At 47.7% G+C, this 16,561-nt stretch overlaps 1 protein-coding gene across 1 annotated transcript in view; it reads right to left on the reverse strand.

Moving 5' to 3' along the window:
- PKD2L1 (polycystin 2 like 1, transient receptor potential cation channel) overlaps window positions 1–3,652 on the reverse strand; it is a 34,516-nt gene extending 30,864 nt beyond the window's left edge. Inside the window, exon 1 of the mRNA XM_044236646.1 lies at window positions 3,631–3,652. The gene's annotated coding sequence lies outside the window, so the exon portion shown is untranslated. The remainder of the gene's footprint in view (window positions 1–3,630) is intronic.
- Between the last annotated feature and the right edge of the window lie 12,909 nt (window positions 3,653–16,561).

Consider the following 16,561-nt stretch of genomic DNA (forward strand, 5'->3'; position numbering starts at 1 on the left):
TTCATCTTAGGGCTCTTAGTACTAGACTGAGGACTCTTAAGCACGAGCACAAAATGGAACTCTGAGGTATCTGAGCTGATTTGCTTTCTTTTCAATCTCAGGTGTATGTAACTCCAGCACGTCCCTGCCTAGGCCCTGCTCCGGCCTCTGATCCCTTGCCCTAGCTCCCCTACAGGCATGTGCTGTGGCCCAGAATGGCACTGGCCTCACAGGGGCAGGGGGTTACCGCCTCCTCCCAGATGGCTGCAGTGGGTGTTGCGCTCTCTCCCCACTGCTGCTTCCCCATCTAGGCCACTCTAGTGCCCCACTCAACTGAAGCCCACCTCACCCTCAGTAAAATACCAGCCCAGTGGAAGTCACCAGTCCTGTGTGGTTCCCCTAAAGAGATCTTTTTTTTTTTTTTAAAGATTTTATTTATTTATCAGAGAGAGAGAGGGAGAGAGACCGAGCACAGGCAGACAGAATGGCGGCAGAGGCAGAGGGGGAAGCAGGCTCCCTGCTGAGCAAGGAGCCCGATGTGGAACTCGATCCCAGGACCCTGGGACCATGACCTGAGCCGAAGGCAGCTGCTTAACCAACTGAGCCACCCAGGCGTCCTCCCCTAAAGAGATCTTGATCCCACACAACCCAAGGCTGGCCTCGGGTCCTTGGAAAATAGGTGCTCTCTAACCGCCAAGAAAGGGTTGGAGAAGCAGCAGCTCTCTTACCCCAGGCCCAGATACTGTTAGGGACCTAAAGCTGTCTGGGCTAGAGTTCAGACCTCCCTGGGAGCTTCCCTGGATGGAAGAGCTTCATCTCTATCTTTTGGCAGCAATTAGACATTGCAAGATGCTTGTTTTCTTTGGGAAGATGAAAGATCATTTTGTGTGAAATCAGCAGATGGTGAACGAACAGGAGCTGCTCTTTCTCACCCACAAGGCTTTCAAACAATTGCAAAAGGACCCTTGGCTTGAAAAACTGAACATTAGGACAGAAGTAATGAACAGGAAGCTAGCAGTATAGGTCAAAGAAGTGATGAGAGGAACAGGAGATGGTTTCTGATTCCTTGGGAGATAATTTTATATTCTGAGAGAGAGGCTTGTGATCAATAAGAGTTTGGATAGACTCAAAGAAGTTCATCATGTGACAGGACCCACACCCTTGTGACCTTAAGGCCAGAGCTGGACTGCTTTACTCACGGTCACTCACCCAGAAAGCATTATTCTTCCCTGCTTAATCTGGAGCCTACCCTACGTGTGTAGATTAACCCACTAATACCTCGGGGGAGCACAGGTTATACAACAAGCTTGAGAAATTTTCTCAAAAGATTCTGGGCATTCCTGGGTGGTTTAGTCTTACTCAGGAAGTCCTAAGTATGGTTATCTATGGCACTTGGTTTTTCCTAAATGCCCAGTTAATAAGGGCAACCAATGTCAGAATCCTGGGGCTCAGGTTGCCTTTTAGCAATTTAGCAAAACCCAAGAGTCTTGACCTTGAAACACACACTCCCAGTTTAAGTCTTGGTTCTGTAACTGTATAGTTCTGGGCATGTCCCTTTGAGACTTAGTTTCTGTATCTACAAAGTGTTTGTATTCAAGCCTGCCCTGCTGACCTGAAGGACTGTTTTAGGAGTAATATAGTAGATACAGAAACTGTTACACACTGTGTGCTATAAAGCACAAAATAAATTCAGTTATCTTACCGTAGCGTCCATCCCTGTGAACTCTACTCAGCCACGGCAATTCATGCTTCAGGGAGATAGCTTTCGTCAGTACTCTGTTGTCATTACCTCTGAGGGACAAGGGCCCCAGAATGCTCTGTGTCCACCCCCATTCCACTCCAGCTGACATCAGTAGTGTGGAAGGATGGCATTTCACCTGGAGGCTATTGTAACAGTAATCTGGAGAGAAAGTAGCTCTTAAAAGAGTTTCCTGAGCACATGGCAAGTCTTGCCGTCCATCAGAACCCAATATACTTCTTCATCATGATGCCTCTTAGCCCACTTGGTGAATGGGCCCCATTGCTTCACTGGGATACATTTTTTGGTGGTGTGCTATTCTATTGCACACACCAGGAAAAGGATTACTACATTTCTGCCTCCAGTACACTCCTTCTTCACGCCATAGTCATCCTAGCCAGGCTTTTAGTGCTACTCAGATCCATTAGGTCCTGACAAAGAGCCCAGAAACAGCAAAGGGCATAGGATGGAAACTTGTGGCTCATTTTCCCATCAGTCCTCTATTTAAATTTCCCCAGGTTAAGCCACCTTCCACATTCTAGAAAGAGGAACCCTGGGGCAGTCCATTTTCTATAGGGAGAAGCTTCAAATGACTTCTGTGTTTCACATAGTGACCCTCCACTCTAATAAACATAAATAATAGAGCATACTCCATAAACAACAGGGGCTCACAATGGCCATGATTCTCAATGAAAGAAACTGGTGATCTTTTACCTGTAAGAAAGCCCTGCACAGAAGGTCTTACCCTTCACTAATATACCACCACTGGTCATCTGTGTGGCAAAAACACCAAAATTTGGGGCACCTGGGTGGCTCAGTGTGTTAAAGCCTCTGCCTTTGGCTCAGGTCATGATCCTACGGTCCTGGGATCGAGCCCCGCATCCGGCTCTCTGCTCAGCAGGGAGCCTGTTTCCTCCTCTCTCTCTCTCTGTCTGCCTCTCCCCCTACTTGAGATCTCTGTCTGTCAAATAAATAAATAAAATCTTAAAAAAAAAATACCAAAATTTGAGTAGCTGAAGTTTTCAGCAACAAACACTGTGGACCAAGCAAACTGACATGAGAAGGCTAATCCCAAGGGAATTCCCCCTCCCTGTTTTTGTACAATGACATCCCAGCCTGGTGCCAGGGGCCACCACAAGTCACAGCTCCTTAAAACAGACAAACCACATCCATTGGGAGATTTGGATGTATGAAGTCCTGTTGCAGCTGTCCCCACCCAGAAAGCTGAGAAAATAGCATTTTGTTATATTTCATGGGACCTCACAGAGAGGTCTGAGGAAATCCACTTCCCTCAAAAACATGACCCACTTCAGTCTTTTACTTCCTTCCTACTGCCTCCTGGATTTAACCAGTCCTGCTGGAATACATTTTTGCATCTTCCATCTCTCCAAAGAGAACCTTTTTAAATAGGCCCTTCAGCTTTCCTCCCATTTCTAGAGAACCCTCCTGGACAGCTATCCCCGTTTGCCCATGCCTTCCGCAGAGGATTGGACAGGTAGAGGGAACCCACCAAACCCACCCAGAGAGACAGACAACGTCGTCTACCAAAAAAAGGAAGTTAGTCTGCAATTGCCCAGAAGCTTGGGACTGAGGCTATGATCATGCCCCCTGCTGAGCACAGTCCGATGCGGAGTGCCCACACAGTCCGGAAGTAATCAGTCAGCATTATCACCCCCAGGCGGAGCTCCCGCTGTGGCTGGCAGGGTTCTGTACAAAATGGTGAGTGTCAGCCCGGCCTCCTGCTGCAGAGGGTGGAGTGGGCGACGAAAGAGCTCCCTGTGAATAGGAGACACCAGGCTAGAAAGTAAGGGTGGGGGGGGGGAGATGGAGGGGACGGAAAGGCATAAGAGAGAAGAGGGATTATGGGGAAGAGGACCTGAGAGATCACAGTTCTTTCCTTCAGAGCAACTCACCAAATTTCACAAGAGACTTGGCTGACCGAATGTCCCAAGCTTGTGAGGAGGGGAGACTGGAGCACCCGGGCAAACCTCCCAGGCGCTCACCCTTCCAGCATCATTTCAGGGTCTCAGGGCAATCACCCAACACACATACACACACCCTTGTCCCAGTTTCTGAGGGTCCCATCACAGGGGACACATATTTTTGCATTCTGAGTCCTCACTGCAGTCATAATTCATTCCACAAGTATTTGCTGAGTGCTGACTAGACAGCAGGGACTCTGGGATAAGCAGCAAAGAAGATCAGGGCCTCTGTCTCATTGAACATGCATTCTGGTAGAGAAGATAGCCATTAAACAAATATACAGATAATTTATGAATTTTAATCATAAAAAGTGCTACACGGGAGAAATACAGGGAGCTATGAGGCAATGCAGCAGGATATGCAAAGTTCTAAGGCAAATGAGGAATAGAATTATGATTTCTACCTCTCACCCTCCTTCTTGGCCCTGCAGCAAATAGTGTTTTTTGTGATTCAGAAATGTTTTACTGCTACTTTGTACAAGGAAACAGACTGAGTTAAATGACCAAACAACAACAACAAAAAAGTTATAACAATGCAACAATGCAAGAAATGTTGCAACTTACAGTAACCTTTATCCCTCATGGTCACGGGTACCATGGGTACATGAGCTGAGCTCAGCTTGAAGGCTTGCAACAGATTCCTTCTGAACACATGGGATCCAACTGCTTTTCGTTCCTGAAATCAATTATCTCCTTGACACCTGGGAAAGAGGCAGAAATTAATAAGAGAGCTGGAGTAGTAAAACTACAAAGCGATGAAAAATTTCCCAAGGTGATGGCTTTATAGGTGTATACTTATCCCCAAGCTCATCAAGTTGTATACATTAAAGATGTATAGCTTTTTGTATGTCAATCACACCTCAAAAAAGGTCAATATTGAGAAATCTTTTAAACTTCCCGAATGGGAATTTGAAACCAAGAGCTTGATTTTCTTTTATTCTGTTCACCTTATACTCCCAAATCTAGAAACCTATCCTGATGTTTCTTTCAGCATAATTGATAACAATTTTTTAAAAGCTAGAAAAGAGGAAGCTCAAATACCAACAACAGAAAAAAAAATATTAGACAAGTAAAGATACGAGTTTGAAAAATATCTGTGAATTAAGGATGTAGTTCCTGTTAAAGGGCAGGAAGACCACATAAAAAGGACAGAGTGATGTGTTTATTGTTTGTTAGTCCTTCATTCTTTTGGGGCTAGAACTTGCTTCTCCTGCTCCATCTCCTGGAGAAGAGAGAACTATACAGAGTTGGTTTCCCCCAAGAAACTTAGGACCCATCCAGGCTTTCCTTCCCTCAACTTGAGGTGGGCTTTGGATGACAAAAAGAAGCAGTTTTAGTATTAGACAAAGTTTATTGGAAAATTCTCATCCTGAACTCACCCAGAGTTGCATGTGATACAGTACTGCCATTCATTAAAACCGACTAGAGATTTGAAAGAAGAAAAAAAAAAGAAGGAGAAGAAGAAGAAAGAAAAAAAAAGTTACAGACACACGATAGGTTGTTGTGCAGAAATCAACACTTTGAGTAGGATTTAATGTCATGAGAAAATACTCATCATAATTCTGGTATATACATCTACAGACTCCAAATTTCATGCATAAGTTATACTTAGATGCATAAAAAAGTCCTAATATTAAAGAATTTAACAACATCATAGTGATATCTTTGGATGGATGCTTTCTATTTCACTGATTTTTGCTTTATTTTGTTTATTTTATTTCTGTTAATTTTTTTTCTAGTGAGAATGAATACTTTTATATTCAGGAAAAGGTATTTTAAAAAGCCAGTAGTCAGTAGCTATTATGTTCATAAAGACTTGAAATCCATTTTCATCTTAGACTCACGAACTCTCTTGGGTGGCTGCCTTCACCACACAAGCTCTCCACATCAGCTGGGAATCATGAAAGTTCATTTTTTGACACAAGACTCAACCATGCAATTGCTTTACTTTTCACCTGCTTGCTCTAAGACTTTGTATTAATCGCTACTTCCTTGAAGACTAGAGTTGGGGAAGACTATGGGTGAGGCACGTGATGAGTATGAGAACAGCTGCCGTGAGAAATATGGCATCTGAGGACAGCTCTGAGGAAGGAGGTTAACTGGGGTGGCCAATGGAAAGGTCAAGAAAGGAATTTTGCAGTGAATGGCATTGAAATGGACTTTTAGGGGCACCTGGGTGGCTCAGTCAGTCAAGCATCTGCCTTTGGCTCAGGGCATGATCTCAGAGTCCTGGGATGGAGCCCCGCATTGGACTTTCTGCTCAGTAAGGATCCTGCTTCTCCCTCTCCTGACTTCTCCTGCTTGTGCTCTCTCTCTCTCTCTCTTTCTTCTGCCAAATAAACAAGATCTTTTTTTTTTTAGACTTTATTTATTTATTTGACAGAGGGACAGAGAGACAGCAAGAGAGGGAACACAGGCAGGAGGAGTGGGAGAGGGAGAAGAAGGCTCCCCGCCGAGCAGGGAGCCCGATGCAGAACTCGATTCCAGAACCCTGGTTTCATGACCTCAGCAGAAGGCAGACGCTTAACGACTGAGCCACCCCGGTGCCCCAGATAAATAAAATCTTTTAAAAAAATGAAATGAACTTTAAATGACATTGTTTGGAAAAGGATGACAAATATTTTAAGAGACAAAAAGAAAGCACAGCTAACATTTATTAACCATCCACACGGCAGACGCCTTACCGAGCATTCTCTTAATTCATTCTCACATCATCCCGTGGAGTAGACTTTTACTGTCTCATTTTACAGGTAAAGAAATGTAGGACCTGAGAGATAATTAGTGCTGGAATCCATCTTTGAGTCAGGTCTGTCTGACCCCACTGAGAATGACTTTCCATATGTCATCCACGCAGGGACAGCAGCATGTGCAAAGAAGACAGGTGGGAACATTGCTCACCCTTGTGGGAGAACAGTCCCACCTTTCTCACTGGAGAATAGAAAATAAGCCTGGAAAGAGGGCTGGGAGTGCATATGCAAGGCCTCAAATGCCACACATTTAATTCATTCAGGCAATAGAAATTCAACTGGTTTCAGGCAAAGGAAAGACAAAGAAAGCTTCCAAACGGCAATGAAATGAAAGTTCCATTTTAGGAAACCTAATCAGACAATAAGGGTTTGCTCTGGGGGGAGACTGGAAGCCAGGAAATCAGTTGGAAGGTTGCTGGGCTAGTGTAGGGACAGGAATGAAAGTCAGAATGATGATGTGACAGAAGAATAGAAAGGAATGGAAAGATACGTGAGGCATCTCAGAGGTGGAACCTGTAGGAGTTAGCACCTGACTCAATGTAGGGTTCAAGGTAGAGCAAAATCAAAGGTGGCTCCAAGGTCTCAAACCCCTACAACTGGAAGGTCAGTGATGTTATTAATGGGGTGCGATGGGAGGAGAGGGATCAAAAGTAGGTTTCAGCCTGAAAGTCAGCTTTAGGTATGTGTGAGTCTAAAGTGTTAATGGGTCACTCAGATGATGAAATCTGAGGGCAGGGTGGACAATCTGGGTTAGAGTGTGAGGCAGTAATAAACACTGTGAGGGTGATGGTGTAGCTAGATGTGTTTACTGGAGCCACAGGAACAGCTGAGATTGCCAAAGGATTGCATGCAGGAAAAAGGGAACTTAAGGAGTTGAGGGGGGAAGGAAGAGAAGCCAGAATAGAGAAAGAGCCACGAGAGAGGCGGGAGGAGAACCGAGTTTTCAAGACACAAAAGTCAGAGGAGGAGTGTTTTAAGAAGGGAGTGATTATAGAGTCTATCAAACAGTGCTAAAAGGTCAAGGGTTCTGATAAATTCAAAGCCTTCAGATGCTTGGACTAGAATCTCTCAGGCAACCTTGGAAAGTGAGAAGACTGTGGATGTCTATTTGGAGAAGTGGGGGTGTAGAGGTTTAAAGAGTGGGTGGCGAGAAAATAAAAGAAGTGGCTCCATTTGGCTACACAACTAATCTACCAAGTATTTACTGAACACATACTGTCTGAACTTCTTGCATACCTGTTTGAGGATGTCCCAAGAAACTGAAACCAACCATCCTTGTCTTTGTGTTCTAAAAGCCTCCCTTGCTTCCAACTCATCTTATGGTGCTGGTTTTTAAAAACAGCTTTGTTGAGATATAATTCACATACCATACAATTCACCCATTTAAAGTATACAATTCAATAATTTTCCATATGCTCACAGATATGTATAACTATGGTGCTAATTTTATTTTTTTTAAAGATTTTATTTATTTGACAGAGAGAGATCACAAGTAGGCAGAGAGGCAAGCAGAGAGAGAGAGAGAGAGGAGGAAGCAGGCTCCCTGCTGAGCAGAGAGCCCGATGTGGGGCTCGATCCCAGGATCCTGAGATCATGACCTGAGCTGAAGGCAGAGGCTTTAACCCACTGAGCCACCCAGGTGCCCCTATGGTGCTAATTTTAAAAGAAGAACATTTTTCACTGATTTTTGCAAACACTTCCATTTTGTCAACGCTTCCATTTAATACTGCAAACGAGGGAGAAGGGGACCCCAACAAACTCTCCACTGACACCCTCTGAGCAGAGCCACAGAACAGAGTGGGAAGATGCAAAGGTGCTTTGCCCACTATGACCACCAGGTGGCAGCAGAAGCGTTGCCCTGTCTCGGTCAGTAGGAGCCAAACCGGTTTGGAGGGATTGGCATTCCAAGGTTCCGGAAACCATTCCTCTCCCCAGCTCCTTCCTATTGCTTATCCTTTTCTTCTAGGTGACTCTAAAGGTTCGTGCCAGGTCCTGCTAACAGGTCCTAACCCACAGGGATTTATCATTCTGGAGACCTAGTAGACTTCTGTGTTGATCTGGTCATTCGGAGAAGCAGACACCAAGGCTGGGAGGCAGTTGCAAGGTCTTGAGGAAGGGAAACAACTATGAGAGAAAATCGGGTGGGCACCAAGGAAGGCTAGGAGAGCTGTCAGACTTTGAGGAAAGTCTGTCCCTGAGTGAAGGAGAGAGGGTGGGAAGGTTGGGTGGATTTCTGCAGCATGATTATCTAAGAAAGGTTTGCCAGTGCCTTCAGGGAGCCAAAATACACCATCAGGGGAGCTCTGGGTCTTACAGGATGGGGCTTACCTGAGTATCCTTGCTAAGCTCAATTAGTGGCTGGGCAGCCCCTAGGAAGGGAAAGTTCCCAGGCTGCTCACCTGGAAGTCTGGCCCAGGTGAGTGCTCTTGGCCAATTATTCATAGTTGGAGGTCCATGAAGCCCATTCTCCACACCTTCTTTTGGAGAAGGGATAGCCTAAGCCCTCAGGCAGCCCTCACTCTGCCAAGTGTCGTCTGTGTCCCCCACCCCTAAGGGGGATAGTTCAATCCCTACCTCTCACCGGACTGAGTTCACATTCCCACCCCCACCCCCACCAGAGAATAGGCCCCTCCCATCCCCTGCATCTGACTCTGTTCTGGCCCTCACTGATTACAAGCCAGATACAAGCATCCTCCCAAGCAAGGCCTACTTTCTCCGTGCCTCTGTCTTTGTTCCTTCTTGCTGATGAACCTGGAAACTTGAAGGTGGTGACAGGTTTAGCTGTGTGTTGACTTGAGACCCACGGGCCTAGGTGCCAGCCTGTCCTGGCAGGTAGCTGGTTGGCCAGCACCAGGCCCCATCCCTTTCCTGTGGTCCCCACGGCCTCAGGTAATCCTCCCCAGGCACCTGAGTGGTTGGCAGTGTGGTTCTGGCCTTAGCCAAGGCCAAGTACATGATAGGACAGCCCTAGCTTTGCCAGGTGGTCCAAAGGGCCAGGTAGCTCTTGTGGGGTCAGGATGAAACGCAGGGAAAGCACAGGTTTGGTAAGGAGGGTCTTAGGGGAGAAGAGTACTGGGTATCCAGCATGACAGGGACTGACTGGGTCAATGGCTCCTGGGGGCTTCCCTGAGTGCTCTTGGGGCTGAGGGGCCTGCTGCGTATGGAGCTCTGGGTTTGGCTTCTCTCTCCCCTTGGCTGGTTCTCAACTAAAACACAGGCTTGGGAGGGATGGGATGAATACAGCTGGCCCTCTGGGCTGCTGTTTGAAAGGAGGGCATGGGGAAACCAACAATTCTGAAGAGCATGTTTGGGGCAGATGACTTTGCAAATCCTGAGTCCCCAAGATAAATAAAAGGCAAAAATTCCAGGCTTTAAAAGGGAATCCAGCCAGGGGTGCCTGGGTGGCTCAGTCAGTTAAGTGTCTGCCTTTGGCTCAGGTCATGATCCCAGGGTCCTGGTATTGAGCCCCATGTCAGGCTCCCTGCTCCGTGAGGAGTCTGCTTCTCCTTTTCCCTCTGTCTGTCCCCCTCCATCTGCCCCTCCCCCTCTGCTCATGCTCTGTCTCTCCCTTTCTCTCTCTCAAATAAATAAATAAAATCTTTTTAAAAAGAGGGTGGGGATGGGGAATCCAGCCAAATCCTGATGTGGGAGCAGCAGAGACATAGCCTGGAAATTTACCAGGATTACATAATTTTGCACCTTTAATGTCAAAGGCGAGGCTGAAAGCAAGCATGGGATTTTCCCTTTTCCCTTTTGGACAGGGAGAGTGGAGAAGAAGGGCGGAACAGGGAACAGAGTAGAAGGAAAATGCCTCTGAGTGACCAGGGGGCCTTGGGACTGTAATTTACCCAGGGGCCAGACCCTACGTTCCAGGGTTTATGAAGCCTGGCTGAGACCATGGGGACAGCGGTGGCTGGTGGCAGAGCAGAAAAGAGATGGGACCCATCAAGTCTCCTACCCACTCTCTGCTTAGCATGTTTGTTCTGTGCTTAGAAAGAGCTCCTTGCTAGACAATCCATGAAGTATGTACCACATGCCCAGCAGGTGTACTCCTCTTACCACATCATGCCCTTCCCCCACCCCAAGCCCTGAGCTGGCACAACTTCCCTGAGCCTTGCAAAGTAAGGTTAAATATAGGGGTAAATATTAATAGACTGTCGAAGTACTTAGCATGGTGAACGTCAATAGACACTGAAAGAATCCCAAGTGAGTCTGTTTCAATCCCATCATCTCCCCCTGACCAGTTCTAGGGCACCTCTAGTAGGAGGGGCCACATGTACTCTAAGTAATATGTTTACAAGATGCCATGATCAGACACTATCTTGTCCAGATGACTATTGTGCTTTGTCCTGTTTCTCTCTCTTTTTTTAAAGATTTTATTTATGTATTTATTTATTTATCAGAAAGGGAGAGCACAAGCAAGGAGGAGCGTCAGGCAGAGAGAGGGGGAGAAGCAGGCTCCCCACTGAGCAAGGAGTCTGATGTGGGACTTGATCCCAGGTACCTGGGATCATGACCTGAGCCAAAGGCAGCTGTTTAACCAACTGAGCCACCCAGGTGTCCCTGTCCTGTTTCTCTTAGAAATCTGTGAGCTCCCCAGGGGCGGGACAAAACTCTGGCTCCATTCCCCCAACTGTAAAGCACAGCTCTGACTTTCCGCTGGGCACTCAGTCAACACTCAATCCCCAGGTGGACACATTGGTTCAGAGGGACAGCATGGGTGAGCAGCAGATTCTTGGCTGGAAAAGGCTAGTGGAGAGGACACAGAGGAAAGCTTGGCTCGGGACCTCGTGGCCCTGTGTGCCCCGCTCAGCTGCTGTGTCAGTGCAAAGCAGAGGTGACATCAGCTATGGAAGAGGTTACTATGAGGCAAAGGGAAGGCCATGAAAGATAAAACCATCTGTGCTCCCTGGCATGGGATGGAAGGGGGAAAGGTTGTGGGGCTGGGGGCCAGTTCTCACAGGGGCCTGCATGGAGCTCAGGAAGGGAGGAAAAGCAGAGGAGAGAAACAAAAGTGAGGGGGGAATGGCTAGCAATGGCTAGGGTCCTGGCCCTTTCACCTGTGGGAGGGAGGCACTAGTTTGGAAATCTTGAAAACTGGTGGTGATGCCCTCGGTGTACTCTTAGCAACGAGGGGAAACAAATTGGAGTATACTTCTGTCTGACCACACAAGAAAGGCCGGGGCACCCTTCTTCTCTTCCGACTTTGCCTCAGATTAGAATCAAGGCAAGAAAGACTTTCCTTCAGCTCATACATTGTGGGGGCTGCTGGGCCTGTCTCTGTCCTGTGTCCTATGCTGTCCATCTGTATGGAATCCTGAAACATGGGGTTGCCATCCCAGAATGGGGACAGATGCCCTGTAGCAAGGCAGGCCAGCACAGAAACCTCCAGCCTGGTCTGTTCCTGTGATCTTGTCCCACAGGTCTCACCCACCCAGGCTGTCACTCCCTCGGTCAAATATTATGCCCCAAGATGTTAATGTACCAAATCACACTATCTCATCTGGACACATACCCCAAAGTCCTGGGGATAGATAGTAGGCCTGGTTTAGGCCCCTCGCTTGGTATGCACAATTGCACAAGTAACCACAAGCCCAGAAGACATGCTCAAGGGATCTAGTCAGTGGGGTGGCATTTTAGAGTCCCTATCCTTCTTCCAGGCACATAGACATATCACCTACCCATTTAGACTTTCACCTTTAATGGCATCCATGGTATTTATCACCACCATCACCTCCAGGAAGTCCTCCCTGATTATCCCAACCTGCTCTCCTGTGTGCCTCTCCTCACTCTGCTAAGCTCCGACATCCAGTCATAAGGCTCTCCTCCACTTTGGTGATTGCCCAAGGTCAGGAGCCCCTTATGACCTCAGCACTTAGCACTATGCCTAGGACCTTGTGATGTTCCATAAACGTTCACCGAAGGGGTGAGCCAACATGGTCATGGAGGTGTGGGGGCCCCATCCCCTATTGCACTCAAGCACGGCCACAAGCAAATGGTGCCAGGATGGGATCCAGAAGGACAGACCAGCCTGGCCCTTCTCCTCGGGGAAGGAAGAGAGGAGTCCACTCCCCCTGGTTCTACTGGTTGTCTGCTACCTGGGACTCAGCTTGGATCAAGGGACAGGGAAGACTCCAAAGCCCAAGAGGGTCCTTCCCCCGACTCTCCACACAGAGAACTGGCAGGGCAAACGCTGGGCCAGATGCAGGAGCTGGCTTCCCTCCCCTCTCCACACTGACCATATCCCATGGGAAAGCCCGAGGTCAGAGTCATGGGGACACTGTGTACAGTGCTGGCCTCTTGCCCAGCTGTCACGATGCCATGGGCAGTGTGGATGGACAAAGATGTGGGGCTGGTTGGATCACAGCTTGTCTCAGTGTGCTTGTTTATTTGAGCAAGCAGACACCGTAATCTTGGGATGTGGAAGGGCTGAAGCCACAGCAGCTGGGAGAAGGCTTGGATCCAGCACCTATAGGTCATGGGGGAGGAGATGAGCCTATTCTTTGTGACTCATGGGGTGGGGACTTAGGTCAAGGGAATGTATTATCTTTACTTATGTACACCCAGAGTTGACTTAGATCTGTCTTTTGAAGTGTCAAAGTGTGAGGAAAGAGAAGGTAAGAAAGCCAGAGCTAGAGGGCAGCTGGGCCAGGGGACAGTAGTAAGTTGCCTGAGTGCCTCTGGGGCTCACAGACAGTCTTCCTGGGGCCTTCCCTCCCCAGGCGCAGAGCCTTATGGATGTTGCTGGCCTCTCCTTGCGAGGAGCCCAGAAGGACAAAACGCAGGGGGGATGTCAAGTGGGCTGTCCAGGTTGCATGAAGATCTGGGAGCATACCTCCCCTCAGCGCCCCCAACTGCCATCTGACATCTGGCTAGGGACACTCACAGACCCACAAGGTAGGTGTTCCACAAGGACCAGACCCATCACTGAGCCTCAGCTCCATCTTGCTCTTCCTTTCTGCAACCCAATGTGTCATGAGTCCATGGATGTGTCCCCAAGTTCCCTCTCCCTGAAGGGGTCGAGACAAGAGAAAAAGGAGGCCAAAACTGTCCCTAGGCCTGGGGCCCGTCCATGTCATGGGGCAGCATTCATGAGAATCACAAGATGTCCTGGGTTGAAGGTCACTCATGTTCAGAAAGCCTTTCACAGAGGCCCTCATCCTGTCCCCAAACACCAGGGAGACTGACTCCCCTGCCCACCAGGAGGGAAGCACATAATGATCCAAGTCTGCTTGGCCCATTTCACAGAAGAGAAACCGAAGGACAAAACATTGAAAGAACAAATCTGGGAGTAGAGTTGGAAGATAGAAACAGGCTCTGGAATCTTGCTAGTCTCCCTCCTCCCAAGGGGCAGCTTATGACTCCAGGATCACCCCCTTCCTAACTGTGGCCTAGTGAAAGAGACTGAAACCTTCAAAGGTTTGGATGGTGGCAATGCAACACAGAGCCAGTACCATGATGCCCAGGACTTGGGGTCTTCCACATGAGGCCAGGAAGCTGGAGCCCAGACATTTCAGAACCCATGGCCAGGCCATGTCAGAGTCACCAGAGGGACTGCCTTGACAGACATGACAGCTGAGCTTGCAGCAAAGAGTGACTCACCGCCATGGGAGGTGAGCAAGGCTGCTGCTTCTTCAAAGCCCATGAAAGCTCTGGGAGGCTGCACTTCCCCCCCTACACCGCAGGCCTGGGAGGCTCCCCTTCCAGGGAGACCATGGCTTTTCTTCCCCCTCACATGGGGCTGCTTACACCAGGGAGCCCAAAGCCACACTTGGGGCCATGAGGTCATGAAAGGGAGGCCGATGCCACTGAGAAGTGCCGGCACGTTCAGGAGACAGAGAAGTCTCTCTCATCTCCTCTGAAAGTGACCTGCTTGGGGTCATGTCCTTCCTTTGTTAGGGAGAGGAATTTTGACAGGACAATCAACATCTCTGCCCTCCCAGTGGTGGGAAGAGGCAGAAGAGTCCTCTGACTGCCCACCCTTCCATCAGGTGTCCCTATGAGACAAAGATCAAATAAAGGCAGCAGTGCAAGTGCTGGGTGTCTTTCAGCTTCTGGGATTCTGATGGGAAGCAAAAGCAAGTCAGAGTTAGTGCACAGAATTCCTCAGAAAGATCCTTATCCCTGATAGAGGCCAGGGAAGTTGGGAGGTCAGGTGGAGAGACTCAGGCTGCTCTGGAGAGCTCTGCCCTCGGGCTGTCCCCTGCAACTGTGAGCAATCTATAAATCAATGTCACCTGATGGAGGTTCTGCCCACTCTGGGCCAGGCTCTGAGCACACCCACGAGAGTGAATTTTGATTACAATATTTGTTCCTCAGAGGGGAGCCAGAAAAATCATAGGCTAGTGAGAACTCAGCTAGGAAATTTCTAAGGTCCAAACACTGAAGCACCAGGCTTATAGGTCAGGAGGGTAGCAAGAGAAAGAAAGGAAGGAAGGAGGGATGAAGGGAGAGAGAGAGAGAGAGAGAAAGAAAAAGGAAGGATGAAGGGAAGAGAGAGAAAGAAAGAGAGAAAGAGGACAGACAGGGGAGGGAAGGACCTGTGGGTTCCTGTAGGGCAAAGGTGATGCCCAGAATCTGCAAAGTTCCTGCATTTAGTAGAACTATTCCTTTAAATCCCCTCATCCTTTTTCCCCCCTGCACCTGACCTTATGTGTTAATTTTGTTAGTTCTCTCTCCCACTGGAATGTAAGCTCCATGAGGGCAAGAACATAGAGCTAACTCAGCAGTGATACCAGCTTCCAGAACAGTGCCTGCCTGTTTAGTAGGAGCTCAATAGGTATGTATTGTATTCTGGATGAATGAACAAGGCAAGCAACTTTTAGGACTCCCTTTCCTGGGTACACACTCTGGCTCCCAACCCTTCCTAGCTAAGCTGAGGTAAGATGACCAGACGCTGAAACGTGCATCTCATAAGCGTTCAGTTGGGTGATCTTGACCATTGAATACACTCAGATAACCAGCACCCAAAACAGGATATGGAACATTTCCATGACCAAAGTCTTCCTTCTGGCTCATTTCCAAATCCAGCACCCCTGTCCTGGGCAACCACATTCTGACTTCTCTCGCTGGAGATTAGTTCTTCTTGCCACCAGACTTCATATAAAGGGAACCAGCCATTATGTGCTTTCAGTGGCTAGCTTCTTTGCTGTGCATGGTTTTGAGAATCATCCCTGTTGCTACATGTCCCTGCTGTCCATTCTCTTCCATTCAGAGTGTCTGTGCTGGATGAGTGGTCCACCGATTGTGTGTCTGGTCTCCCACTGGCAAGCTTTGGGCATGTTTCCCCTTTGGGGCAATAATGAATGAAACTGCAATGGTTTTTCCTGTACAAGTCTTCTCATGGACATGGGTTTTCTTTGCACTTGAGGAAATTCCTAGGAGTGGATTTACTGATTCTTAGGATAGATGAATGTTTAATGTTATTAAAAACAAAACAAAACAAAATACTGCCAACCTGTTTTCCCAAGTGGTTGTGGTGTCCCCTGCTTCCACCAGCAATGGATGAGTCTTCTAGTTCTTCCACATGCTCACCAACATTTACTGTTCTCAGTCTTTTAAACTCAGTCATTCCAGTGAGCAGCTTTTTTTCAGAAATGCTATTATTAAGATATAATTTACATCCCCTTCCATTTACCCACATAAGTTGTCGAATCGGTGGCTTTAACTACAGTCACCATGTGGTGCGTCCAACAGCACCATCAATTTCAGAACGCTTTCATTAGCCCAGGAAGGGTAATGCACTCCTTAGCCTTCAGCTGCCTTCTTCAGTCTTCCTCCTTATTCTCCCCAAGCCTTAGACCACCCTTAGTCTACTCCATTTTTATGGATTTCCCCGACCTGGACATTTTCTGTAAGTGGGATAAGACAGTGTGTGGTCTTTTGTGATAGGTTTCTCTCACTTAGCATTGTATTTTTGAAGCTCATGTACATTGTGGCGCATACCAGCACTTGATTATTATTATTATTGCTGAATAATAGCTTTTGTAAAAACCTACCACATCTTATTCATCTTTACTCATTTGATGGACATTTGGGTTGTCTCCACTTTTTCTATTATGAATACTGCTGGATGAATATTTGTGTGCAAGATTCTGTGGGGACATATGTTTTCA

This window comes from Neovison vison, chromosome 2, assembly GCF_020171115.1.
Source record: "Neovison vison isolate M4711 chromosome 2, ASM_NN_V1, whole genome shotgun sequence".
Lineage (NCBI taxonomy): Eukaryota > Metazoa > Chordata > Mammalia > Carnivora > Mustelidae > Neogale > Neogale vison.